Source organism: Lithobates pipiens, unplaced genomic scaffold (assembly GCF_037356315.1).
Source record: "Lithobates pipiens isolate NorthernLeopardFrog02 unplaced genomic scaffold, aLitPip1_a1.2 Scaffold_8, whole genome shotgun sequence".
Lineage (NCBI taxonomy): Eukaryota > Metazoa > Chordata > Amphibia > Anura > Ranidae > Lithobates > Lithobates pipiens.
The window spans coordinates 54,292,105-54,319,846 of NW_027507903.1; the positions used below are offsets into that span (position 1 = coordinate 54,292,105).

At 43.8% G+C, this 27,742-nt stretch overlaps 1 protein-coding gene across 1 annotated transcript in view; it reads left to right on the forward strand.

Moving 5' to 3' along the window:
• The first annotated feature begins 9,562 nt into the window (after positions 1 to 9,562).
• Positions 9,563 to 27,742, forward strand: part of IL16 (interleukin 16) — a 208,973-nt gene continuing 190,793 nt past the window's right edge. The window contains exon 1 of the mRNA XM_077472002.1: positions 9,563 to 9,828. The gene's annotated coding sequence lies outside the window, so the exon portion shown is untranslated. The remainder of the gene's footprint in view (positions 9,829 to 27,742) is intronic.

Below are 27,742 nucleotides of genomic sequence, written 5' to 3' on the forward strand. Positions count from 1 at the left end.
AAGTATGTGTTTTCATTTGTATGGCATATACAGAGGAAAATGTTGTGGATCCTTGTGGTAGCTCATTATTTTAAAGCATTTTCTCTTTTATTTTATTTTTTTTAGTTTGCTTTATTACCTCCGAAAAGGACGGGTTAAAAGATGAAACTGTTGCTGTTGTGTGAAGCATCCAAATTTTAATATGGCAAAAGTGAGAGTGATGCGAAATCCATCTGTACTGGGATGGGTGTGGCGGTCACAAGCTGGCAGCTTTTTAAATTCTCTTCAAAACGATATTCATTTCCAAACTGACATTTTATTACAGTTATTAAGGCTAGTTTTTATTTATAAAGAGTTCATTTTGCCATGACCAGAAATCATAGTTTTTCCTTACTAAAGAGGTTACAATAGCTCCAAAAGGCATTGCTTCCACCCGAACTTGCCGCATCATCCCAGTGTAACTTCAGAAAAACATCAATCATTGGGGCCCCTGTGTCTCACCACACCAGTCACAGTGTTGAAAACACATAAAACCTCTATGTGACCATTCCATCTCCAGAGCATGTTGTATCTGAGCTGGCATAGAGCTGTGAAGCAGTTCTGTTCCCATGATGAAGTAGGAGCTTTCTCTGTTTTGTTCTTTGTTACTTTTTACGGCTGGAGACTGGGCTGGACTGACTCTATCAGTCACTGGTCATTGGTGGGCGATGATTTGGTCAAGTAAGAAGACATCCTTTCCATTGGTTTATGCCCAATTTGAGGATGGTGAGCCCTCTTGGAATTTGGGCTTCTTCCTTTGGGTACAGCCTTAAAAGTAAAGTATTTTTTTATTTTTTTCCCCTTTTATACTTACCTAGGTGGATGCAGCATCAGTCCAATGGTGCATCTGTCTCCCGCCTCCTCTACAGTGAGAACCGAGCGATCAAACATCTCCCCAAGCAGAGAGCTGCTGAATGTCAATCAGTAGCTCTCCCCTCTGCTCCTTCATGCTCACTGGAGCGCTGAGCTGTAGAGGAGCGTGGATCGGCCGTCTCAGGCTCTCAGCAGCTCGTTGAGAGGCTGAGACAGGCACCAGTCCAGGCACCTGGCACATACAGACTTTATTGACGCGGTGACGTGGTGCCTAGACTGATTCCAGTGACGTCAGCAGAGAGCGGACTTCAGACCGATCTCTGCTGAAAACGGGTCACAGGAGTGCAAAATGAATTGCACTCCTGTGACCCATAGGAGAAGCCCAGCCAAACGAGTTCAGGTTGGACTTCTCTTTTAAGGTAATTTATGTATGTAGGCTTGGAAAGGTAAATAGAACAAGGAGCACCCAGTGTATAATAAGATTAAAATTGGATAGTATGTTATAGGGCGTTTATTGAGACATTTATTGCCTCTGTAAACAATGCCAACGCTCTGAGGGCTCGTTTACACTTGCTTCAAAACATGGCTTCCGAAGCGTTTTTTTTAAAGCTCTCTGAAAGCCAGCCAACGCCCCTGTCATTAAATAAAATAGTTAGCTTACAGTTCTGTTTACACCTTGCTTTTGCTGTGCTTTACTTCAGATTTGCTTCAAAAAATTTACCTATGTCGCTTTAGTGGTGCTTCAAAGTGTCTTCAAAGCCTCCAGAGAAGACTCCTCTATGGCAAAGCTTGTTTGAAGCTTTTGAGAGGCTTTAGCTTCGGTTTGTTTTGAAGGTAATGCAGGTATGAGATATTAACACATACACAGTGCATTTGCCAAAGCGCCACTGAAGCATCATCGAAGCACCACCAAAGCATCACTGAAGCACCATCAAAAGCATCACCGAAGCACCGCAGAAGAACCAAAACACATTGAAAAAGCATGTTGAAGCGGTAGGCGCTTTAATGTGTGTTGAAGTCGAAGCAGGTGTATATGAGCCCTAAGCCCTTGTACACATGGTCGGAGAATCTGTCGGAATGAGTCTTATCGGACCGTGTCGTCAGATAATCCGAGTGTGTGTGGTATGCATCGGACTGATTCCATCCGAATCTCCGTCTGACCCAATTTTCCAACATGTTGGAAATATTTCCCGACCAACTGGGCCGGACGGACCTAATCCGATCATGTGTAGAGCATTTTCATCGGACCAAGTGCCACGCATGCTCAGATCAAATTCCTACATCAAAGCTATTGGCTACTAGCCTGAATGTAGTCCCATCGTAACGAAATTACGTCATAACGTTCTGAAAGATCGGATTTTTCGCCAACTTGGCCCGACCGTGTGTATGCAACAGTTTCGGACACAATCCGTCGGACTAAATCCGACGGGCAAAATCCGATGGATTTGGTTGGCAAAATCTCCGACCGTGTGTACGTGGGCTAACAGTTTTCCCTCTGTCCTGAAGAAAGAGGGAGTCCTTGTTCCCCCAAAACATGTTGGCTCAATGTATTGATTGCTATTCATATTGAACATCTTCTAACATACCATCCAAATCTTACTGGACATCGGGCATGCCTTGTTCTACTTACCTTCCCTGTTTTGTACTTTGTAAGCTGTTGTCACATTCCTGTATGAGGAGTTTGAGATGATGAGGGTCGCCTTGCACAATTCCTATCCGAGCACCTCTGGAAGTTAGGACTTCTAGGGCAGAGGAAGGGTGCAGGTGCCAGAAAACTGGAACAGTGAATTTGAACTTGGGAGTACTGGTGTCAGGTAAGCATAAGGACACCATGACTTCATTCAGACCAGTAAAGAACAGAGCACAAACTCACAAGATATCAGCCAAGCAGAAAGGCACCAAATCACAAGCAGGATCAAGGTCAGAGAGGAGCAGAGATTGGCAATGTGCAAGCAGTGAAGTACAGAATCGATAGGCGAAATCTTTATCAAGAGTCCAGGGCGAGGTCTGTAACACAGGTTGACAGCAGACACAAACTGGCAGAGGTAATTCAGAGGCAGCTCAGATGAAGGCCAAATCAGTAACAAAATCAAGCAGGATTCAGGTTGGAGGATAACAGAGATACAAGCTGAAAGACTATCCAGCAATGATCCCATGCAGGCCTCAGGTTTAAATAATCCTCTAGGCGTGGGCTCTGTGGTGCATCCACAAACATCCTGTTGTGCTTGCTTTTGTATGAAAATAAGCATGATCTATCTAATAGCTGACATGAGGTTCTTGACAGCTGTATTGTCACTGATGTACAAGATGGACGGTAAACCACCATATTGAAGGTCCTTGGCTGAATCTTTTCCATTGTAGGGAAAGAAGATAAAAGTGATTATTGAAATTTGACCATCACTTGAAAGAAAAAAAAATCTAAAACAACCTCCCTGCAAAAGAAGACTATCAGTACTCACCTCTTGCTTGAGAAAGTTGGGTTGTTCCCTGCCAAAACATTGACATTGATAAGACCATGTTGGAAATTCCTCCTGTTGCAAGTCTCTCTGAGTGTACCTGTTGGCTTCATATTCTTATTCAATTGCACCTGGGCCAATATGCCTATAAACATGTGCAGTGGCCCACTTCTACACTACCTTATGCTTACCTCTCCAGTAGTTTATTTCAGGAAATTTGAATTTTTACAAACTTTGTTCAAGCATTTTGGCATGTATATCAAGCTTTAGCCATTTGCTTCCTGGGGGCTGGGCAAGTAAATGGGAGCAGTTCTTGAGGAAGAGGAGGACAGTCAATCAAGTACAAAAATGCACAAAAATGCATGTGTCTTGCATTTACAGGTGCTCTCTTTGATGGCTATAGAACTAAAAATGGCTGATTTTTTACAAAAAAAAAAGCTCATATACTTTTTGAGTGTTGGACATTGAGCTACAAGCGACTGAGAATTAAAATGTGAAGTTGTACAATTATAATGGGATTCTGCATGTTGAGCCTAGTCGGGCATAGAGAAAGACACTACAAAATGCTCAGATGTAAATGGGGGCTGAGAGCTAATGCCTTAGGCCGCGTACACACGGGCGGATTGTCTGCCCAACTTAGTCCGCTGAACCGTGTTTCAGCGGACAATCCGCTCGTGTGTGGGCTTCAGCGGACTTTTTCAGCGGACAGTCTGACGGACTTTGTCTTTCGGAATTTCCGTAATTTTGTCCGTCCAAACTTGGTTTTGTCCGTCCAAACTTGGTTTCAGCGGACAGTCCGCTCGTGTGTAGGCAAGTTGGACGGACTAAGTATGGCGCATGCTCAGAAAGGATTTACACGGCCGAAGGTTGCATTGCAGTGTATTGGACGTAGTTTTTCTAGTCCCGTCGTACGTGCTGTACACGTCATCGCGCAAGTTTTCAGCGGACTGTCTGTTCATCGTGTGTGGTCAAGTCCGTTCATTCAAAAGTTGAACGGACTGTCTGTCGGATTGTCTGACGAACTTAGTTGGGCAGACAATCCGCCCGTGTGTACGTGGCCTAAGTCAGAATTGACAGCATCCAACTCTTCCAGGTGCGTCTTGTGGTTCTATCCACTGTTTTCTATGTTACTACAGGATATGGTAGTCATATTGCGACTGCAGGGAGCTATATCTGACATGCCCACCACTAGCTGGAGAGATAAGTATTAAATGTCTTATATTGCAAGGATGTTTTTTTACAGTCACTTTAATTACCATTGGCTTAGGAAGAATTTGTTTACAGTGTAGGCCTGGTTAAGGACTGGACTATAGCGGCTCAGACCAGGTTGTCACTGACAGTGTGACACATGCTTCATTCGTTCATACACAGCCAGTGCTGCAGTGCTTCTCCCTCTTCTTGCCTGCCCGTGAGGAGAGACACAAAATTCTGAACATCACTAGAGTTCTGCAGCCAGAGGAAAGCCCAGGCCATCACCTGAGAAAACAAAGGAAGCAGTAGTACTGTTGCTGTGCATCCTGGGAAAGGACAAAGCCTGCTGGGAGGAGCAAGGACTTTTGGGAGATGTAGTCCCTAGAGCAGGGATATGCAATTAGCGGACCTCCAGCTGTTGCAGAACTACAAGTCCCATGAGGCATAGCAAGACTCTGACAGCCACAAGCATGACACCCAGAGGCAGGGGCATGATGGGACTTGTAGTTTTGAAACAGCTGGAGGTCCGCTAATTGCATATCCCTGCCCTAGAGAGACTTATGCCCTGTACACACGACCGGTTTTCCCGTTGGAATAAACTCTGAAGGTTTCTCCTACAGAATTACGCTGAAGCTGTCTTGCGTACACACGATCACACCAAATTCCAACCGCCAAGAACGCAGTGACGTACAACACGTACGAGGGGACTAGAAAAGGGAAGTTCAATAGTCAGTAGCCAATAGCTTCCATCTCGTACTTGCTTCAGAGCATGCATCTTTTTTTGGTACTTCAGAACAGCATACAGAAGAGTGGGTTTCCCAATAGGAATTGGTTCCGTCTGAAAAATTTTCTCTTTCTAGGTCCATCAGAATTTTTTATGTAAAAAGTCCAGTGGGGCATACACACGATCGGAATATACGATCGGAAGTCCCGTCTGACTTTTTCTGTCAGAAATTCTAACCATGTGTACAGGGCATTAGCCTGGGCTGCAGTTTTTTCTTGAACTACAAATCCCAGCATTACCAGATCTCGGCAGAGAAGGCAAGGGGAGAACTGTTCCTGGACTTGAGGCAGTCAGCAGAAGAACATTGTGGGAGACAAATTATGTTGCAGGCTGCTATCAGGAAGTTTTTCTGCTGTGTTGGGGTGCAAAGAGATCAAGTAGCGGACATCTCCTTGTTTGCAAGAACACTACTGTTGATCCTGGTGTTGCTGCCTGATCGCTGGAGAGAACGCCACTGCAGCTAGAGTCATCACTCTAGGAGTCAGTGAGAGGCCACTGGCCCTACCCTACCACACTCTACTTAAGTAACAGTAATGCTTTCTGGGATTTTGTTCTGACACTAATATCTGGGTTAGGAAGGACTTACTTTTTGAGCAATCAAATGCCAGATATGGGCCCCAACATCCTGGCCAGTAGGGAAGGGTTTGATAAAGACTGCTAGATCATTGTCATAGCATTGCCCCTTAGACAGGACCTTCTTTAGGGGTCACTATCTGGTCTGCTTGCTTATTGCCAATTGTACACCCGTATTAGCCATTATTTATATATTTGTGTAGCACTACCCCCATAGGACTGGCAGATGTCAGGATTCCTCACTGCTGCACAGCCAGTCACACAGCATTTCTTTCTTGCTTCTAGACACAGAAAACAGTATTTTTGGCTTGTTTTTGTTGTTTTATTAGGGGATGATAACTTGGATGGGGTAAAGATTATGGGATGCCCAACTTGACAAAAAACAACAGATTCAGGGACAATTTCCTCCCTATTTACAGAGTCCACTTCTTTCTTCTGCATGAAACTTGATCCTTTGCCCAGCTCTGCTGAGTTCACTCCTTTGGAACTAACAATCTTTTAGTTAGTTCAGCAACAGCCCCGTACAGGCTAGGAACTCATGGTCCCTTGTAAAAGGAGCACATGTGGAGTGAACTGCATCCTGCAACTCCTTCTGCTTCCCTGTAGACACTTGTCCCAGCTCTTATCGACGCAGAAATGCAGGCCCACCTGGCTGCCACTTCTCCAGCCCACCTGGCTGCTTTTTCTTACCAGTCTACCCGGCTGACACACATGGAGATTCCCCAGGACAACGTTGGAAGGCTTAAGCACACTGCTGTCTTCAAGAGACATCTGCTACAGCTTGAAAATCCTTCCCTTGTCTGTCCCTGCACTGTGCTTATCAATTCACTCTGTCTCTCTTTGCTCCTGCTGCCTCTCCAGAAAGTTTTCCTCCAACTGCCTCCTGTTATAGGATCCTTCCAGACCAGCCTCCCAAGCTCTGACCCCAGTTAAAACCCCTCCACAGCAGAGGTCCCTCAAAGGCCACTGAAGACTCCCTCAGCACTGCTTCTCCATCTTCCACCTGACTCCCCGGCTGGCATGGCCCATGTGTGTTTAAGGGCTCCTTAGTTCCCTGCCAGGCCCACTTCCTGGGGATTGGCTAAGGGCCCCTAAACATGCAAGGCAACATATTTACACCAGTCCTGCCAGCCAGTGTCTAATAAATATACACGTCTTCACGTCTAGAGGTGTCCTGTGGTAGATAGCCCAGTAACTTGAGAGACTGAAAACAGATCCACTTGAATGGATTTTATTTGCAAAACATAGACAATGAACAGTCTCTTAAATTGGGATCAGAGAGTTGGAAAGGAAGTTCAGGTACTCTTAGTGTCAAAGTCAAAATGTTGAAGAACTTGCTTATTTTGACTGCATCCAGAGACTAGCCATTTGCAACTGGATGTTCACTCAATTTGGACAGTCCTTCTCTCACAAGGTCTAGCAGCCAACAAGGTGCTTACTCAGGAACAAGTCTCTGCCACAGACGTTGTTGTAGAACATACAAGATAATGTCTCTGCCACAGACATTTTTGTAGAACGTGTAGGGAAACTAAACTTGAAGAACACTCGTAGGATACCTGGATCTTTCAGCCAACTTGGCGGTATCCACAAGACCAGATTCTCTTGGGTACTTCAGCCCTTCCAGGCTCTTACTAAGAAACCAACCCATACGTGGTCTTCTTCTGAAGAGTCCTCCCCTGGAATGCTTGAAGTTACTGGGTCTCTCCCAAACCGGAGACGGCATCCAACCACCTCAGAATCCTCCTTTAGTTTCCTTGCCTCGGGCTAGCCAGCCCCAAGACATCATGATCGGGTGGATCCGCACCCCAGGCCATAGCCTTCCTGGGGGCTGGTCAGGAGGACCAGGACCATGAAGTCAGTTCATCAGTCTGGACAGGAACCCAGAATCATGTGACATCCGCATCTTAAATACCCTCTCCCAGAAAGGACAGCGAGAGTGCCACTCCCACTGGGCGAGCTCCAAGAGTATTTTTAGCACCTAACCAGACCATAGTTCCATGCCTACCAGAAGAGGCAGTGCCCCCTGTGGCCAGGCTGAACATCTTACAGTCCAGTCAGACTGATGCCGAAGTCTAATTTAGACAATTGTACCCAAACCAAACTGCAGTTCAGGCATAACTTTAACTTTGTAAAACGCATAGCGCGTGCTCTTCAGGAGTCGCCGCTACATACACTATATTGCCAAAGGTATTGGGACACCTGCCTATACACGCACATGAATGTTAATGGCATCCTAGTCTTAGTCCGTATGGTTCAATATTGACTTGGCCCACAAGGTTTAGGAGTGTGTCTATGGGAATGTTTGACCATTCTGCCAGAAGCGCATTTGTGAGGTCAGGCACTGCTGTGAACAAGAAGGCCTGACTTGCAGTCTCTGCTCTAATTCATCCCAAAAGGTGTTCTACTGGGTTGAGGTCAGAACTTTGTGCAGGCCAGTCAAGTTCCTCCATCCCAAGCTCACTCATCCATGTCTTTATGGACTTTGCTTTGTGCACTGGTCCAAATCATTTGGTGGAGGGGGGATTATGGTGTGGGGTTGTTTTTCAGGTGTTGAATGAATGAATGAATGAATGAATGAATGAAATACTTGTATAGCGCACAATGCGAACTGAATCGTGTTGGGCTTGGACCCTTAGTTCCAGTGAAGGGAACTCATAAGAAATCAGCATACCAAGACATTTTGGACAATTCCATGCTGCCAACCTTGTGGGAACAGTTTGCGGATGGCCTCTTCCTGTTGCAACATGATTGCGCACCAGTGCACAAATAAAGTCCATAAACACATGGAGGAACCCGACTGGCCTGTAATATAGTGTATGTCCCATCTGTCACCATAGCAAAGGGGGTGTAGATCTCAATGGAGCACATATACAGTGACGTCACCACCCTTGTAGCCCATTGATCCCTCCTCTAGCGTCATAGCTGAAGGCCGGTACCTCTGTATGAACCATCGGTTTGAGGAGCCAGAGCATTGCACCTAAGATCCATTGATTTTGACAGAAATGATTTGCAGGCTCACATACAAAAAATATATAAATGCACATTTTGTGCTTTTTGCAAAATGGGGCCATTCTTTTTTTTTGCAAAAGGTGTTCTCCTTTAAAGCTCTATGGCTCTATACAAACTTTGTAAAGGAAACCTATATTCTCTATGACTCTTATTTGTCAGTCATACACTTTACAGCTCGTGCTCTGCTTTCTGTTTTTATGATGGATAGTAAAACCTGCTGTCCCCGTCATGTCATTTTGATGTTTCATTTTTCCTTCCATACGCAGTCACTACAGACATTATTCACCCTCCAGCAGCCTGAGAACACTTTATGAAAGGCGTTTTCTTCCTGGTAAGTGAGCAGAGAAGTTCTTTTTTTTTTTTTTTTTTCCTTCTTGACATAAGGCATTAAACAATTTTTAAATTCAGGCATGAAGTGTAGGTAATGTTTAGCACCGCTGAACTATATAAACAAAAAGGGAGCCAGCTAACAGAACACCCTGAACAACCAAAAAAAAGAAAGTGGAGCTGAGGGCCGCAGTGATTTAACTCTTTCACCTCCGGCGGCACGAGGTGTGTGTAGCCCACCACTAATTTGCCGTCGACTTGCAGCAATCTGGTTTTCGGTCTGACTGGCCCGGCTTGGCAAAAGGAAAAGTCTGAGGTTCCTCGTCGTTGACTTGCGGTGCAGGAGAAAAAGGTTAAGCCTAAAGTGGTTTTATTCAGTGAAATAGCATCTCTTTTATGCACATCTGTCTCACTGGGCGGTATTTAAAATGCGTAGACTCAGGCAATTATGATTTACTGGCAAGCCACTCAGTCACTGCAGAGCAAGAGCAGAGGGAGGAAAAAAAAAAAAAAAGAAGTCGTATGAAAGTCTTGCAGAGGAGGGAAATCCACACAGGACCAGCCGTCAGGAGCATGGACCAGTCGCTCATTCTCAATCAGGACGCTCACTTCGCCTTAATGAATCTGTAAAGAAGATATTCTGTATTCTTGGCAATGGTAAGTCAAAAGATTATTTTTTTTTTTTCAACTAAACTTTTAGTGACTTGTAAAGTGGAAAACTTTTCCAGATGTTTTTGATTTAACAGTAGCGCAGCTTGTCCTGGGTTATTTTTAATTAAGACTAACCAAAGAAAGAGCTCTTTTATGTAAGTGCAGAAACGTAGGCATGGTAGTAGAGATTTAGCATAGGCTAAGGGGCTCTGGCTGTGACTTAGCATTGGATAACGTGTATTTAGACATTTGGTGGCTTTGCAAAGAAGATAGTTTGACAATTACGTTAAAGTTTGTTTTGAACAGTTAATCGTGCATAGAAACAATGATCGGACTTGTAATAAGGAAAGAAATTATTGTCAAAGATCAAGATCATCATCTTTATTACTGTCAAGATCGCATTTAACGCTAAGCCTTTAGATTAAAAATGACCTCTATAATGTATTTCTAACAAACATGTGAACTGAATACATGCTAATGATCCTGGAAATATATATTAGTGTGATGTCACTCACATTAGGAAAACAGAAGACGTCTCATTCATCGGCTTTTCTGAAGTTACAACTTTCTGGGGGTTATTTACTAAAGGCAAATCCACTTTGCACTGCAAGTGCACTTGAAATTGCAGTGAAAGTGCACTTGGAAATAAAGTCGCTGTAGATCGGAGGGGGACATGCAAGGAAAATAAAAAACAGTATTTTAGCTTGCACATGATTGGATGATAAAATCAGCAGAGCTTCCACTCATTTCAGATCTACCCCTTAGATTTAGAGTGACTGCACTTCCAAGTGCACTTGTAGTGCAAAGTGGATTCGCCTTTCATAAATAACCCCCTCTGTGTTGCTCATGATTAATGTAGAACACCATATCAATCTATGCTTTTTTTATTTTTAAATAGTTGGAATATCATTAGATGTTATGGCCAGGGCTGGATTAAAGCATAGGTTACCCAAAATATATTTTTTTATGTGTGTTCACATATGAAAAATGCTTTCTTTATTTTCCTTGCATGTTATTGGGTATTCTTTGCAGAGTGAAGCTTTACCTCATTTACTAGGCTCTAGAGCAGTGATGGTGGATCTTGGCACCCCAGATGTTTTAGAACTACATTTCCCATGATGCTCATGCACTCAGCAGTGTAGGTGAGCATCATGGGAAATGTAGTTCCAAAACATCTGGGATTGTCAATCATCACTGCTCTAGAGCAACTGCACTTGCAAAGTGCAGTTTATCTGCCTTTAGTAAATCCACCCCCTTGTGTGTAAACAGTGGCAGCTGTCACACTCTATACCAGGGGTCTCAAACTGGCGGCCCTCCAGCTGTTACAAAACTACAAGTCCCATGAGGCATTGCACGGCAATGACAGTTCCAAGCATGACTCCCACAGGCAGTGGCATGATGGGACTTGTAGCTTCTGAACAGCTGGAGGGCTACCAGTTTGAGACCCCTGCTCTATACATTCTCTCTTGGCCATGCAGGCACACTGCAGCCCCATATAAGTTGATGGGGCTTTAATGCAGTGGTGTGCCAGGAGAGATAGGACTTGGGTGCAGCATGTGATAATACAATCTATGCCAGGGGTAGGCAACCTCGGCACTCCAGCTGTGGTGAAACTACAAATCTCATCATGCCTCTGCCTCTGGGAGTCATACCTGTGATTGTCAGGGTCTTGCAATGTCTCCTGGGACTTGTAGTTTCACCACAGCTGGAGGGCCGAGGTTGCCTACCCCTGATCTATGCTGTAGTAATTGGATTTCACTAACTTTACATCTGTGGAGGGGGAGGATGGGATCAGTTAACTTGGGGCAAAAAGGATTATTGCACTTTGTTTTAAAGTGCACTTATGCTTTAGAGCAGGGGTCTTCAAATGTTCTAAACAAAGGACCTTATTTTCTGTCCTTCAGAATTAAGGGGGGGATAGTTGGAGTAGAAAATGCCCCAGCGTCAGTGGAAGTTAATAATGCCTCTGGCTTGATTGTTAATGAGAGTAAGAAAATTACATGCCTGCACTACGTGCCTGCAGGAGGAGGAATAGTGGCAATTGTTGTCATCAGTGGTAGGAATAGTGCCCCATCTTTGGTGCCAGTATAAGAAATAGTGCCCCATAATTAGTGTTAATAGGAGGAATAGTGCCCCATTCCTGGTGTCAATGGGAGGTATAATCCATCGATGGTGTCAGTGGAGAAGAGCCCAATCATTGGTCTCAGTGGAAAAAATATTGCCTCATTGGATGTCAGTCAAAGAAATAGTGTCCCATCGTTGATGTTAGCAGAAGAAAAGTACCCCATTGTGGGTGTCAGTGGAAGAAAAAGCTCCCCATCATTGCTGGCAGTGGAAGAAATAGTGCCCCATCATTGATGTCATTGGGAGGAATAGTTCCTCGTATCAGTGGAAAGAATAGTGCCCCAAAGGCCTGATAAAGGCAAGCTAAGGCCAGCATCCAGCCCATGGGCTACAGTTTAGAGACCAATACTTTGGATGCATGATAGCGAGGAGAACAATTTCAGTGGTGCCCTCTTTCCTTAGTGCCCTAAGCATGTGCTTATTTTGCTTAAAGTGGTTGTAAACCCTCACATATGCCCAGTAAAGTGACTGGCCTCAGGTGATACACAGAGATTAGTCAAATCCTTCTACATAAATTGTACCTGCCTCTCACACCTTTCTTCTCCACATCCATTTAAAGTGCTGAATTTATATAGCTTGTCTAATGCTGCGTACACACAACCAGTCTTTCCAGCGGAATCATTCCGTCGGATATTCCGATCGTGTGTGGGATAATCCGATCGTTTTTCGAAAAAAAATTCAGATGGACCTAGAAATAGAACATGTTTCAAATCTGTCCGATGGACTCAATTCCTGTCGGGAAAACCGTTCATCATTCTGTATGCTGTTCCGACGGACCAAATACTACGCAAGGGCAGCTATTGGCTACTGGCTATTGAACTTCCTTTTCTATTCCCGTCGTACGTCATCACGTTCAAAACAAACAGACTTTCAAACGAGCTTAGTCCATTCGTGTGTGGGCAAGTCCGTTCATTCAGAAGTCGTAATTCTGTCGAGGAAGACCATTGGACCTTTTCTGCCGGAAAGTCCGGTCGTGTGTACGGGGCATGAGAGTTAAAAAAAAGGGGCCCAGAAAGTTGAAATTACACCACTCTGCAGAGCTCAATGAGGAGAGCTCTGAGAGCTGATTGGAGAGAAGGTACACCCCCCCCCCCTTCGCACAGCACAGAGGAACAGAGCTGAGGCTGTCAATCTGCTGGAGCTCTCTCCCATGTCACCATTTTTCTCTTGGTGTCAGGAAAAGTTGTTAGAAGTGACTCATGCTGATAGTAAAGAAGAAGCAGACAGAAAGTACTCTTAACTGAGACACTTAGCCCTTGTACACACGGTCGGATAATCTGTCGGAATGCGTCTTATCGGACCGTGTCGTCAGATAATCCGACTGTGTGTGGTATGCATCGGATTGATTCCGTCCGAATCTCCGTCGGACCCAATTTTCCAACATGTTGGAAATATTTCCCGACCAACTGGGCCGGTCGGACATATTCCGATCATGTATAGAGAATTTTGATCAAGCCAAGTGCCACGCATGCAGAGCTTATTCCTACTTCAAAGCTATTGGCTACTAGCCTGAACGTAGTCCCATTGTAACGAAATTACGTCATCACGTTCTGAAAGATCGGATTTTTCGCCAACTTGGCCCGACCGTGTGTATGCAACAGTTTCGGACAAGATCCGACGGGCAAAATCCGACGGATTTGGTTGTGGAAATCTCCGACCGTGTGTACAGGGGCTTACACACTATAGCTTGGTTCATACTTAATATCTGAGTTTGCAACCACTTTAACGGTTGATCCAGCCCTGTTTATGACCAGTACGGGTGTCTGCCATGTATTTGAATAAAGCATAGAAAATGATGATATCAATTGTGTCACATGACTTGTTCTGAAATTGTCTCTCATGGAATTCTGAAATGTTATTGGCAATGGAGTTTATCTGGAAGTAAGGACCAAAGCAAAGGGAACTGTCTTTGTTTTAAATCAAGTGTCATGGAATTGAAGGCATTATTTATCAATGAGACAGAAAAACAACATGATCTGATTCAATGGTGCCATGTCCAAATGAATCATATAAACATTTTTTGGAGTAAATACAGACTTTTTAGGCACCTAAGAAAGACACAAGAATTATAGATACGGTATAAAAGATTTTTTACAAACTTTATTACAAAAACCCTAAAAATAATTAAAAATTGTGCAATGGCTGATCATGAAATGTTGGGCCAGAGATGGACGGTCCATTTCTAACCCAACATTACATGATCAAACATTGCAAAACTTCATTTTATGGTTTCTGTAATAAAGTTCGTAAATAATATTTTTTTATTATTTTTCTTGTGTCTTTCCTGGGTGCCTAAAAAAAGTCCTCTCTCTTTACTTACAAAAAAAAATGGTAGCATCATTTATCAAGTCTCTCATTTTCTAATGCAAGACTGAAAGTGAAACAAAAAATGTAGCTTTATAGCAAAGCAGTTCTAACTCTAGATATTTTAATAAATAAAGTATGTTGCATATCCCATCCTAGAGATCCCCTTTTTTATTCATGACTGAAAAAACATAGGAGCTTTTAACCCCCCTGACGGTATTCCCGAGTCTGACTCGGGGTGGATTTTTTATACCAAAAGCGGTATCCCCGAGTCAGACTCGGGACAGCGTCGCTGGATCCAGGAGGAGGTTTCCTTACCTTCTCCTTCGAATCCAGCGATGTCTCCCCGCTGTACGAGCGAGCCGTGCCTCGCTCGATCTATCACATCGGCGATCTCCGTGCCCTGCGAGAGTTGCGACGCACGGGCACGGAGATCGGCGCCAAATTCAAAAAGTGAAATAAACAGTATACATACAGTATAATGTAATCTTACAGATTACATTGCTGTATGTAAATATTTCACATCCCCTTTGTCCCTAGTGGTCTGCCCAGTGTCCTGCATGCAGTTTTATATTGTAAAAACTGTTCTTTATGCCTGGAAACTGGAGATTGTCCATAGCAACCAAAACTGTCACTGTACATCAAAAATGATTTTAGACCAGCTAGAAAACAGCGATAATAAATTAGAATGACTCGCAGAATTGAGCGATAGTGATTTGTGGGGAGATCCGTCATCAAATACTGAAAAGTAATGACAGTGACAATTCTGCAACTCGGCAAATTTCAGTGTTTTTGATTAGATTACATTATTGAATAATTTTTATTATTGTTATATTATTATTTGGTACAATTATTTATAATTATTTATTATATTATAATTTATGATTTAATTTTTCAAACTTTATCATACCTGGGATGTCTGCTAGACTCTGGTTTGGACAGATTTAAGAGAGTTATTCCTAAGAATTACAGGACTACAATATAAAACGCCAAATTTTCATGCAAAATAATGGTACCGCTTTTAGCACCTAAAATCCGAAATAATGGTACCGCCAGGGAGGTTAATCGGCCATGAAACATCCATATATCCTCAGCCATCCTCATAGATTACAGTGTTAATGCAGCTAATTTAGAGCTTTGTGCTGTGACTACACCACCACATGACATGCATGGCACATTGGGCCTTATGTATAAAAGGTTCTAACCAGTGGCGACCGGTGGTAATATTTATTTGGGGGCGGGGGGGCGGCAAACAGTAACACACCTCCCTGGTCGGTCGGGTGGGTCTGGTGCACTTACCCATCTATGGTGGGCAGTGCTTCTCCTGGGCTTCCCTTGCTCTGTGGCTGTGACGGCTTTTTCTTCCCCTGCTCTCCACGGTCATTGTGGAGGCTTCTGTTTCCTCCTTTCTCAGTGGCCAATCGGGACTCTTCTCTTTTTAGCCAATCAGAAAATGGATTTCAGACCTGCTTCTGATTGGCCCGGATTTAGGATCAGTGTTTCAATAGTTAATATTCATCATGCTTCAAAAAAACACCCCCGCCGCTGTAATTCACGCGTCCGGCGTCCTGAAAGGGGCAGGATGCATGAATAGGGGGTGGCAGTGTTCTGTCAGAATAGGGGCCACGGATAGAGGGGCAGCGCTCCGGTGCCCATAATGGATGGATCGCCACTGGTTCTAACGGAAAATTCAATCTTCATTGAAAAAAATCAACTTTCAGCTTCCAAATGCACATCTGAAAGGCAGAGAATGTAATGAATCAATTGAACCTTTTTCTTTAAAAATAAATAAATAATTATAATATATATTTCCTAAAATGTATATGCAGGCTATTTAACTTTAATTCTTCAAATTCTGTAATTCCATAGCTGAAAAAATGAAGGTGCATTTCCTGCTAAGCTTTCGCCTAGGAATATAGAGGGGTCAGAAGAGGGAATATAGAGGGGTCATCTTATAGCAACTGATAGTAGTGAAGTAATGAATTCAACTTTTATATTGTATTTTCTCCATATATATTTTTGCCATATACTGGTTAGGAACAGTTCTTGATAGGGTTGCACTGATATCGGTATCAGTGCCGATATCGGTACTCGTGCAAATCAGTGGCAGCTGGTGCTCAAAATTTTTGGAGGGTGCAAACAAACTAAAAAGTTCTGAAAAAAATAACATAAATTGCAGTCTCACTGTACCCATCAATCACAGCCCTTGTGCCCATCAAACGCAGCCACTGTACCCATCAATTGCCGCCACTGTGCCCATCAAGCGCAACCACTGAGCCCATCAAATGCCACCACTGTGCCATCAAATGCAGCCACTGTGCCACATAAAATGCAGCCACTGTGCTCATCAAATGCCGCCACTGTGCCATCAAACACAGCCACTGTGCCCCATAAAATGCAGCCACTGTGCCCATCAATTGCTCTCACTGTGCCCAACAATTGCCGCCACTGTGCCCATCAATTGCAGCCTCACTGTACCATCAATCGCAGCCACTGTATCCATCAGTCGCAGCCACTGTACCCATCAAACGCAGCCACTGTGCTTATCAATTGCCGCCACTGTGCGCATCAAATGCAGCCACTGTGCCCATCAATTTCCGCCATTGTGGCATCAAACGTAGCCACTGCACCCATCAAATGCCGCCACTGTACCATAAAATGCAACCACTGTGCCCATCAATTTCCACCACTGTGCCATCAAACACAGCCACTGTGCCATCAAATGCAGCCACTGTGTCCCATAAAATGTAGCCACTGTGCCCATCAATTGCCACCACTGTGCCCATCAATTGCTCCCACTGTGCCCATCAATTGCTCCCACTGTGCCCCATCAAACGCAGCCACTGTGCCATGTCAAATGTTGCCAGTGTGCCCCCCCCGCTGGCTGCACTTACCTGACTCAGTGGGACAGCTCCTCGATGTCTTCTCCCGTCCTCTCTTCCCATCCTTTGCTATGATTGGACACCTGTCCCCAGATCTCATATTTAAGAGGTTCTGTCATGCTTTTTTTTCTATTACGTTATGTTCCATTCTTTGTAATAGGAATATAAGTGACACCATTTTTTTTAAATGAACAGTGTAAAAATAAAAGGTAAAATAAATAAGAAAAAAACTTTTAAAAATTTTAAAGAAATTTTAAATGTGCCCCGTCCCTTCGAGCTCACCTGCAGAAGCGAATGCATATGTGAGCAGCGCTCGCATATGAAAACGGTACTCAAACCATACATGTGAGGTATTACCATGATCATTAGAGTGAGAGCAATAATTCTAGCCTTAGACCTCCTCTGTAACTCAAAACATGCAACCTGTAGAATTTTTTAAACATCGCCTATGGAGATTTTTAAGGGTAAAAGTTTGTCACCATTCCACGGCACAATTTTGAAGCGTGACATGTTGGGTATCAATTTACTTGGCGTAACATTATCTTTCACAATATAAAAAATTGGGCTAACGTTACTGTTATATTATTTTTTAATTCAAAAAAGTTTTTTTTTCCCCAAAAAAGTGTGCTTGTAAGACCGCTGCGCAAATACGGTGTGACAGAATGTATTGCAACGACCGTCATTTTATTCTCTAGGGTGTTAGAAAAAATATATATGTAATTTTCTAGCAAAAAAAAACTGTTTTTAACTTTTTTTAACTGTAAACACCAAATCTCAGAAAGAGGCTCGGTTCTTAAAGTGGAAGTAAACCCTTCTATTGTTTTCAGTCAAGGAAGCTGCCATCTTGGCCTCTAATGATTCTTCAACTGCCATAATGCTGCACATGTGATCAGTTATGAAACCAGCCATTGGATGGTTTGAAAGTTTGGTTGAGAGAACAACCAATGTGAAAAATTAGCATTTCCAGCATGCCGGGAATGTAAGTGTTTTTTGAAACTGGGTTTACTACCGCTTTAAAGTGGTTAAAAAAATATTGGTACTCGTAAAAATAATGGTATTTTTTTTTTTTTTTTGGTGGTTGAACTGGATGGACTTGTGTCTTTTTTCAACCTGACTAACTATGTAACTATATAACCAGGGGTGGACTGACAACTCATGGGGCCCCCGGGCAATAGAATATTATGGGGCCCCCAGGCTTGCAGGTGGCTGCCATGCCAGGAGAAAGTAACAAACAAAACAACATATAGAGTACAGCAGTCAGGATGAGTGCCACGGTCACATCACAGTCCTCCCTTACACCAAAGTCCCAACATTCTCCCTATACATCCCAGTCCACAGAGTCCTACCTTATGGCAGAGCCCTCCCAATGTGTCACCTTCTATCAGTGTCCCCTTACACACAACTTTGCACCTTAGTGCTTGGTGTGGCGGGCAGCTGGCAGGAAAAGGCCATTAAATTCGAAAAAAAAATCCACTTGTTGCAGGCTCTGAACTGGGCAGATTTTTCCATACTGTCCCTGGTTTTACTGAGGATGGCCACCCTGACGGGGCCCCCTAGTGGCATGGGGCCCTCGGTCCGTGCCCGAGTGCCCGAATGGTCAGTCCGCCCCTGTATGTAACAATGGAAACGTTTTCATTTTGGATAAGATAAGGGAAATCTCCTTTTTTACCATCTATGTTCTATTGGAGAGATTTCTCTTACTTCCTGTGCCATAGCTAAACCAGGAAGTGAGAGGAAATCCCTACAAATGAAGGGAATCCCTTGGGGCCCCCAGGTCACCATTGGAAGATTTCCCCTTTATTACGTTTTTGGGATTTTCTTTTACTATCACTTTCGAAGATAATGGTAATCAAGACAAATAGAGAGGGTGAATCTGCCTAATGTGGTCACAGACAGCAACAAAAACAGACAGGTGTTCTAATCCCTCTCCACTCCATCCAAAACTAGTTTTCTTTAGTTATATTTTAAACTTGTGCAATATTGCACAAAGTTGGGGTCCTCAGCCATGTGTCAGTTCATAGACCAAATTCAGAATTCCATTGAATATGTAAAGAAGGCAGGGTCCATCATGATAGACATTGATGTCTAAAATGCAATCCTGATATTTTTCTGTACACTCATACCCAAATATTTTACAGGCTGCATTTAGATTTAGAGCGCAGTAACCTTACTGACAGCTTTTTTGAAGATTGAAGTCAGCACAGGTTCCCCACATTTAAGTGAAAATCCTCTTGCAAAGTAAACATGCTTGTAGGCAGGTGCAGTTTATTTTCTCTATGGCGGGTGGCACTCATCTGCCATCTGCAGCAGCAGTGCTAGTGGAGGAGGAAATTAAGAGGAACCTAGTTTCTCTATGATCTCCTCGGTCACAAAGAGGCAGCATCCAATTGGATGCTGGTGTCCCATATGGCTTTGGCAGCCATCTTGGGTCAGGCAGAGTCTATGTAAGATCCTGGCTCCCAGGTTTGACGCATATTTCCCATGTGGCTAGAGTAGGGACAGGTCACTTCTCTGTATTGGACAGTGCTTAGTGTCAGGGAGAGGTTCTAGATAAATAGGGAAAGTGCGGGGACACGCTATCCTTCCTGGAAGCCTCCCCACTTGGATACGGACCAGCCAGGCCACACTCTGCCCCTCCCCCCCCCCGCACGATAGACGCTGTCAGCACATCTGAAACATACTGCTACTGCTCAGCACTGTATATTCTGAGAGTGTTCCCGGTCAGGTTGTCTTCCCATCAGGATTGCTGTTCATTATTGGATTTCAATTTCAATAGAGTTCTGTTTTCTGTTGCTCCACCATGCTGCACCTACCCACATGCTCTTTCCAAGTATCTGCCTACCTTATTGATCAACTTCTCTGTGGGTTACAGAACATCTCCATCATATTTAATAGGAATGAGATGGGGGGTGGTATTCCATAGTCCTGTTTTAGGTGACAAGGCTGCTCCTCCATAGCTACAGTACATTAAATGGGTGTTGCCACATAGGATCACCAGGTGATAGGAAGAAGGCCAAGAGCATGAAAAAAAAGAAAACCAATGCAGCCACTACATCTAAGGATTGGTCAGCTGCAATTCATAAAACAAGTTGTTTTTGGTTTAGAAAAAAAGATTTTTTCTAAATTTGATTAAACTAAATATTAACTAATGGAAAATGTACATTTTTAGTCCTGATAACTGGCTATATTGCTCCAAAAAGGTTTTGCCCATCAACCAATTTCAAGCATTAGTTTTTGTTATTTTAAACATTTTCTGTTTATAGAATAGTCTTTCAGCCAGCCTACTCTAAAATTATACTTTTATTCCTTCAGTCATCCTGTTATACTTTTTAAGGAGCCAATATTGTTTGCATAATCCAAATAAACTGAAGAACATTAGCTTATGAATTAATTCTTGGATGTCTTACATAGAATTTGCTGGTACAGTCAGCCCCATAATAATTGCCTAGCCATCCAAAGTCAGGATGTTGCCACTATTCCCCACTGTTCTGGAGGGGATGAGGTTGTTTGATGGAATGGATTGTTTGGTTTTCTTTTAACATTAGGTTTCTTGTTTACGCCAAATAGGAGTTGCATAGATCATCCAGGCAATCCTTTGGGACAATAAAACACAGACTAAAAGAGAATTCTTTCCAAAGCAGAAAAACCTTTGGATGCGATTTTCTGAAGAAATAATGAACCCTGAAAGACAACTTTCCTAGAAGTGATCTTTTCAGAATTCCTTCTAATGCCACGTACACACGACCAGACTTTTTGACGGACTAGGTCCGAGAGTCCTTCCGACGAACTTTCGGTGGAGTTCCGGCGTACTTTATGAATGAACGGACTTGGACACACACAATCACACCAAAGTCTGATGGATTCGAACTTGATGACTTACGACCGGACTAGAATTAGGAAGTTCATATTGAGTAGCAAATAGCAGCGCTAGCGTCAGTTTTTGTCCGTCAGGCTAGCATACACACAAATGGATTTCCTGGTCCGGCGGAGTTCCGGCAGGAAAATTTAAAACATGTTCTATTAATGAAGTCCACTGGATTTTTGCTAAGCAAAGGTCCGATGGAGCCCACACACAATCGAATTGTCAGACGGACTCGTTATGCCGGACCTTTGCTGTCAAAAAGTCCGGTTGTGTGTACACGGCATAAGAATTTCCATAGTGCCTGCATGCGCTTGCCGCTTTTCTATCCTCTCCAATGTAGTTCTGGTGTCATAATACTATAGAATTTTCATCTATTGAAGGCACTTTTTGCCTTCAGGACAAAAATGTTCAGAATTTCCCCTTAATTTTCTTTATGGTTACTATACTTTTGTGCACATATGGCAAACATAAGGCCTGCAAGCCGAATCTGGCCCTCACTTTGCAGCCTGAACATGGCTCTCACCTTTTGCTCATGCTGCCCGCTGTCACTAGTTAAAAGAAGCCTTCTTTGCGTTACAAGAGACAACTGTGCTCTCAGCAGCTTTTGTAACTAACGGATTCCCCACTCATGGTGAGGCATGGCAGGGACGGATCTCCATGTTCTCCCTGCACAGTGATGCAGAGCTGACTACACAGGGAGGTATTAGAGCTGGGCAATATAGGAGAGATGTGGGTAAGCTTTGGGGGGGAGGGGGAGTTGGGGTTTCACAGTGTGCATACCCTAAACCCTGCACTCTGTGCATAGCACACTCCTGAACTTTGCACATAGTGCACCACTGAACCCTGCACTCTGTACATAGGGTGCCAATGAACCCTACACTCTGTACGTAGTGTAATCCTGAACTCTGCACTCTGTGTTTAATGCGCTCCTGAACCCTGCACTCTGTACATAGGCTGCCTCAGATACAACTGGCCCTTTGAGGGCGAACACACTGCTGTGTAGCCCACAATTAAATTGAGTTAGACATCCCTGCTTTTAGTGTATATAAGTGTAGCACACTACTCCCTTGGGAGCTATAATGTTGTTCATTACCTTTTTGTCAGTTAGCCCAGTTATGTTCCTGTCCCATGCAGTTTCACACACCAGACGACTTTAAAATTGATAATGCTTTGTTCTGGGGTAAATCAAAAAATGCTGAAGTTGATGATATGAGATGCCCCATTATTTTATGTTATTGGCACGTTACACTTCACTCCTGGTGACTTAACTTTTGCTCGGTTAGAACTTAACACATCCAATATGGACTGACCAGCATCACTCTGAATAATGCGTTGAGTTAGACTACAATGTCACAGGCCACACTGCCTATTTCCATGACCCTTGTTGTCATCCCTCCATCAAGTCCTGGAATTTGCATATCACCGCAGTCCTTGGACGCACAGTGTGTTCTTGTAATAGCACTACTGGGTTGCACTCCCTTTGCTCACTCCCAATCAACAGTCCATGTTACTCATAGAAAGCCAATTCCCAGTTTCTTCCATCCTCTTGACTCCTACTTTCTCCTCCTTTGATGTCTGGTACATCCCCTCATGGGACGCCCAGTCTCTGTTCAATCTCTTCATGGTTGATGTTCCTCCAGGGACCAGTTGTGGGTCCACTGGACTCCTACTCCTCTGGTTATCCAGCTCTGGGGTCTCCGCCCGGAGGCTCCGGGGTCTCTGAACCCCCAGCCCTCCGGCCCTCCTCCTCTCCTTTCTTAGTACTTTCAGCCCCCGTTGAGCATGGGACCCTCCTTTTTATATGAGAGACACCCAGTGACCACAGAAACCAACCATTGGTCCATTCTCTCACATGGGTTTCCTGACACTCAGACCTCAGTCCTTCCTCTCTGTCCAGTCCTGCCCACTTTCCAGCAGAGGGGTATCCCTGAGTCCAATTGTAGGCGGTCACACCCCATTCTACACTAACACTCCCATCCCCAAATAAACAACCAGGCCTAGGAAAAAAACAACCAAGCCTAGGAAATTTACTTACATCTAACCTATCTTTACAAAAAAAACATTCTGATCACCCAACTAAGCGTGGGGTATGCTACATAAGGTTTGTATTTTTACGATAGAGACAGGGATATGCTGTATATTTGAACACCTTCATTTGTCCGTTGTTCTGTGATATTGGATAGTTTAATTTGACTGGAAGCTTTATTAATTGGGATTCCCCCTCCATTTTTCTTACCGTGCACGGGACATATTGTTATTTATTATTATACAGGATTTATATAGCTCCAACAGTTTGCGCTACACTTTAGAATGTTAGGGCAGACAGTACAATTACAATACAATTCAATGCAGGAGGAATCAGGGAAAGTATGGTTGTTAGGTGGAAGCAGGACAGGCTTCAGAGAAACGTTTTCAGGGATCGCCTAAAAGTGGATAGATTTGGAGATAGTTTGACAGTTTGGGGTAGGGAATTCCAGCGGATGGGAGAGGCTTGGCAGAAGTCTTAAAGGAAGGTTCCAGAAACCAGCGGGAGGTGATGGAGACTCAGTTCTCAGAACCTGCCAGCTAACTAACAACAAATTAATAGATACAAACAAACCCAAGGATAAACCGAGGAAAAAACCAAGCTTTACTTACCACCAGCCTGCAGACAACCAATTAACCTGTCTAACAATATGCGTTAAAACAGGGGTTTAGTCTGCACACATTTGCAAATGCATGCGTAAGCCACAGAGCCCCGCCAAGGCACCCCTATATCTGTGGTACCTAACACTAACTTATGGGTGTCCTCACAGTGGAGGCACATGCATTCTGATGGATAGGTGAGATTAACCCCAGCCCTACTGGCTACAGTGGAGCCTAACTAAATTTACCTACACTAACTATGTACACAGATTGTGCTACATAAGTAACAGAGCAGTAGCATTACATGTGCATCCTGAACCTGTATATCTATGGCAGGTTTAACTTGCAGTGAAGTAGGAGTTGGAACTCATGGAGTATGAAGTACTCCCTTTTGTCAATTACGTCTGTGTATGATGCCTAAACAATTTGATTGGAAATCTCTCTAGGAACACTAGTATAAGGTTTCTGAAGCAGGTGTGCTGACATATACAGTGAGTATAGAAAAGAATCACCCCCCCCCCCTTTAACCACTTCAGCCCAGGAAGATTTTACACCCTTTCTGACCAGAGCACTTTTTACAATTTGGCACTGCGTCACTTTCATTTACAATTGTGCTGTCATGCAATGCTGTATCCAAACAAAATTTGCATAATTTTTTTCACATAAATAGCGCTTTCTTTTGGTGGTATTTGATCATCTCTGCGCTTTTTATTCTTTGTGCTATAAGTAAAAAAAGAGCGAAAATTTTGAAAAAAAAATAAAGTTTCACTTTTTGCTATAATAAATATCCCCCAATTTAAAAAAAAATAAAAAAAAATCTTCATCAGCTTAGGCCAATATATATTCTTCTACATCTTTTTTGGTAAAAAAATCGCAATAAGCATATATTGATTGGCTTGCGCAAAAGTTATAACGTATACAAACTATGGGAAAGATTTATGGTATTTTTATTATTATTATTTTTTTTTTTTACTAGTAATGGCAGTGATGTGCGATTTTTAGTGGTACTGTGACGTTGCAGTGGACAGATCGGACACTTTTGACACATTTTTGGGACCATTGACATTTATGCAGCGATCAGTGCTATAAAAAAAAGCACTGATTACTGTGTAAATGTCACTGGTAGGAAAGGGGTTAACACTAGGGGGTGATCAAGGGGTTAATTATGTTCCCTAGTTAGTGTTTCTAACTGCGAATGGATAGGACTGACTAGGGGAGGAGATATATTGTTGTTCCTACTTACTAGGAACACACGATTTGTCTCCTCTCCCCTGACAGAAAAGAGATCTGTGTGTTCACACTCACAAATCCCCGTGCTGACTCTCTTGCTCGCGATCACGCGTGGCCGGCGGCCACGCACGTCGGGTCCCCCGCCATGCAGCAGGTGTGTGCGGTTCTTAAAGTAACAATGTACCAATACGGGGTTTCGCCCAGCAGAGCCATTTTGCCAATGTATATCGGCGTGAGCTGGTCGGCAAGTGGTTAAAATAATCACATTTTCAGCCTGAAATGAAGGCAGATACAGTTTTTGTTTTATCCAGCTGTATTTACTCAGTGCAGCTTATAACATCCAAGTGAAAGATATAACACCAACATGTCAGAAAAAAATAAAAAAAATCATGCTGAACCATCTTCCAACATGACAATGACCCAAAGCACACAGCAAAAATTACAACACAGTAGTTGAAAGAGAAAAAGGGTGAATGTACTTGCATGGCCTAGATTTAAACCCCATTGAAAATCTGTGGAATGACCTAAAGACTGCAGTCTACAAATGGTCACTATCAAATTTAACTGAACTTGAGCAGTTCTGCAAAGAAGAGTGGACAAATATTGTAAAGTATAGATGTGCAAAGTTCGTAGAGACATATCCCAACTGACTTAAGGCTGTAATTAAAGCATAATGTGGTCCAACAAAATACTGACACAAGGGAGTGATCTATTTTCCAACTCAGTGATTCTGTTTTTGATTTTATCTTAATGTTTTCTGACATGTTGGTGTTATATCTTTCACTTGGATATTATACTGTAAGTTGTGCTAATAAGTACAGCTGGATAAAACAAAAAAGGTGTCTGTTTTAATTTCAGGGTGCAAAGCAAAAAATGTACATATGTAGTTATGTAAAAATATACCATACCTGGAAAGAAGAACCTAAGCCTACTTGCATATATGCATTCATTAATAAAAGCTTTTCTGCTCACCCACCTATGCTTTAGGTTTTGGCATGCTTAGGTGGTGACATCTGCTATGGTCACACTCTTCCCAGGAGGGGGATCAGGGCATAGGTACGTTCTTCTGGGGAGAGAGAGGCGATATCTGCTATGGTCACACTCTTCCTAGGTGGTGACATCTGCTATGGTCACCCTCTTCCCAGGAAGGGGGATATCTGACATTCTTCTCAGGAGTGGTGATACCTGCATTTGTCATACTATTCCCAGGAGGGGGGATACCTGGCATGGGCACACTTTTCCCAGGGAGGTGATACCTGCTATTGCCACACTATTCCCAGGAAGGGGTGTATCTGGCATGGGCACTTTCTTCTCAGGTGGTGATACCTTCTATGGTCACTCTCTTCCCAAGAAGGGGGATATCTGGCATGGGCACATTCTTCTCAGGGGTGGTGATACCTGCTTTTATCATACTATTCCCAGGAGGGGGGATACCTGGAATGGTCACACTCTTCCCAGGAGGGGTATTGCATTTGCCAGGTATGGTCACACACTTCCCAGGTGGTGATACCAGATGGGGGGGGGGGGGGGGGGTGCTAGATAAAGGATCGGCCCTGGGTGCCAAGTGCTCTAGGTACACCCCTGAGGGGGGCTGAAAACCCCCCCATAAATTGCTGTCTTATTGAGGAACTGAACTTTGGAAGATGTGCACAAAAATGTAGGCAGATATTTTCCCCATCACTGATTTACCATGCCTTGTTCTGCAGCATAGGGCTGCTGTTAGAAATCATGGGGCCCTGTACAGCCTAACTGATGGGGTCCCCTTCTACCCCACCCTCGACCCCACCTCTTCCCCAAAACAAAATGCTGTTTTGTCTTTAAAGCGGAGTTCCACCCACTTTTACAACTCGATCTTAAATGAAAGATCACCTCTCCACTCCTCGTTTTTGGATAGTGATTTTTTTTTTCATTCCTACCTTTTCTGAAGTACATAATGCACTTCCACCCTAGCAGCTCGGCCATGGACCAGTACATAATTTCCTCATACCCCCCCCCCCCCCCGCTGCCTTCTGCGTGTCCCAGAAGACGGCGGGGTCATTCAGAAAGCGCTGCGCAACTCTCGCATGCACAGTAGGAAACCAGCTGTGAAGCTTGAAGGCTCCACTGCTGGTTTCCCTTAGCTACAATGGCGGTGCCTGCACCCGATCCAACGGGGGGCCAACATCGTGGGCTCCCTGGACAGATAAGTGTCCTCATAAAAAGTCAGCAGCTCAGTCCCAGCACCTAAGAGAGTGGAGAAGGTACAGTATATTACAGATCGCTCCACCAGGTGCCAGGGAAGGAAAAGAGCAGCCAGCCAGAACTATTGAGCATACGGAACGGCGCAGGTACATAATCCAAAAATGAAGAAAAAGTCCCCTGAATGCTCTCACCTTCTGGGCCCCTCTGTTGACTTGGGGTCCAGGAAAATATAATAATACACAGCCTTGAGCAAGTAGGAGCAGGGGTATAATTTAGTAAGCCCTATTTTTTATTTGGGAGGAATTAACTTTAAAGCCGCCTGGCCCCCCCTATTGAGCTATTTAGGCTGGGGCCCAGTACAACAGGACCATGTGTACTGCCCTATCAGCGGCCCTGCTGCAGTGTGTCTATGTGTGTAGGTGGCCAGCTTGGTAGAGGCAGAGCTTTGCTTCCTCATGTCAGCACCTCCTGTAAGGAGTACAGTCAGCAGCACAGTAGTGACATTACCAAATCTCATTACAAATCTCTTGAGACTAGCAGATTGGGGCAAAGAGGTCCTAAACTGCAGATATACATTCACTGGCCACTTTATTAGGTACACCTTGCTAGTGCTGAGTTGGACCCCCTTTTGTCTTCAGAACTGTCTTAATTCTTCGTGGCATCGATTTAACAAGGTGTTGGAAAGATTCCTCAGATTTTGTTTCATACTGAC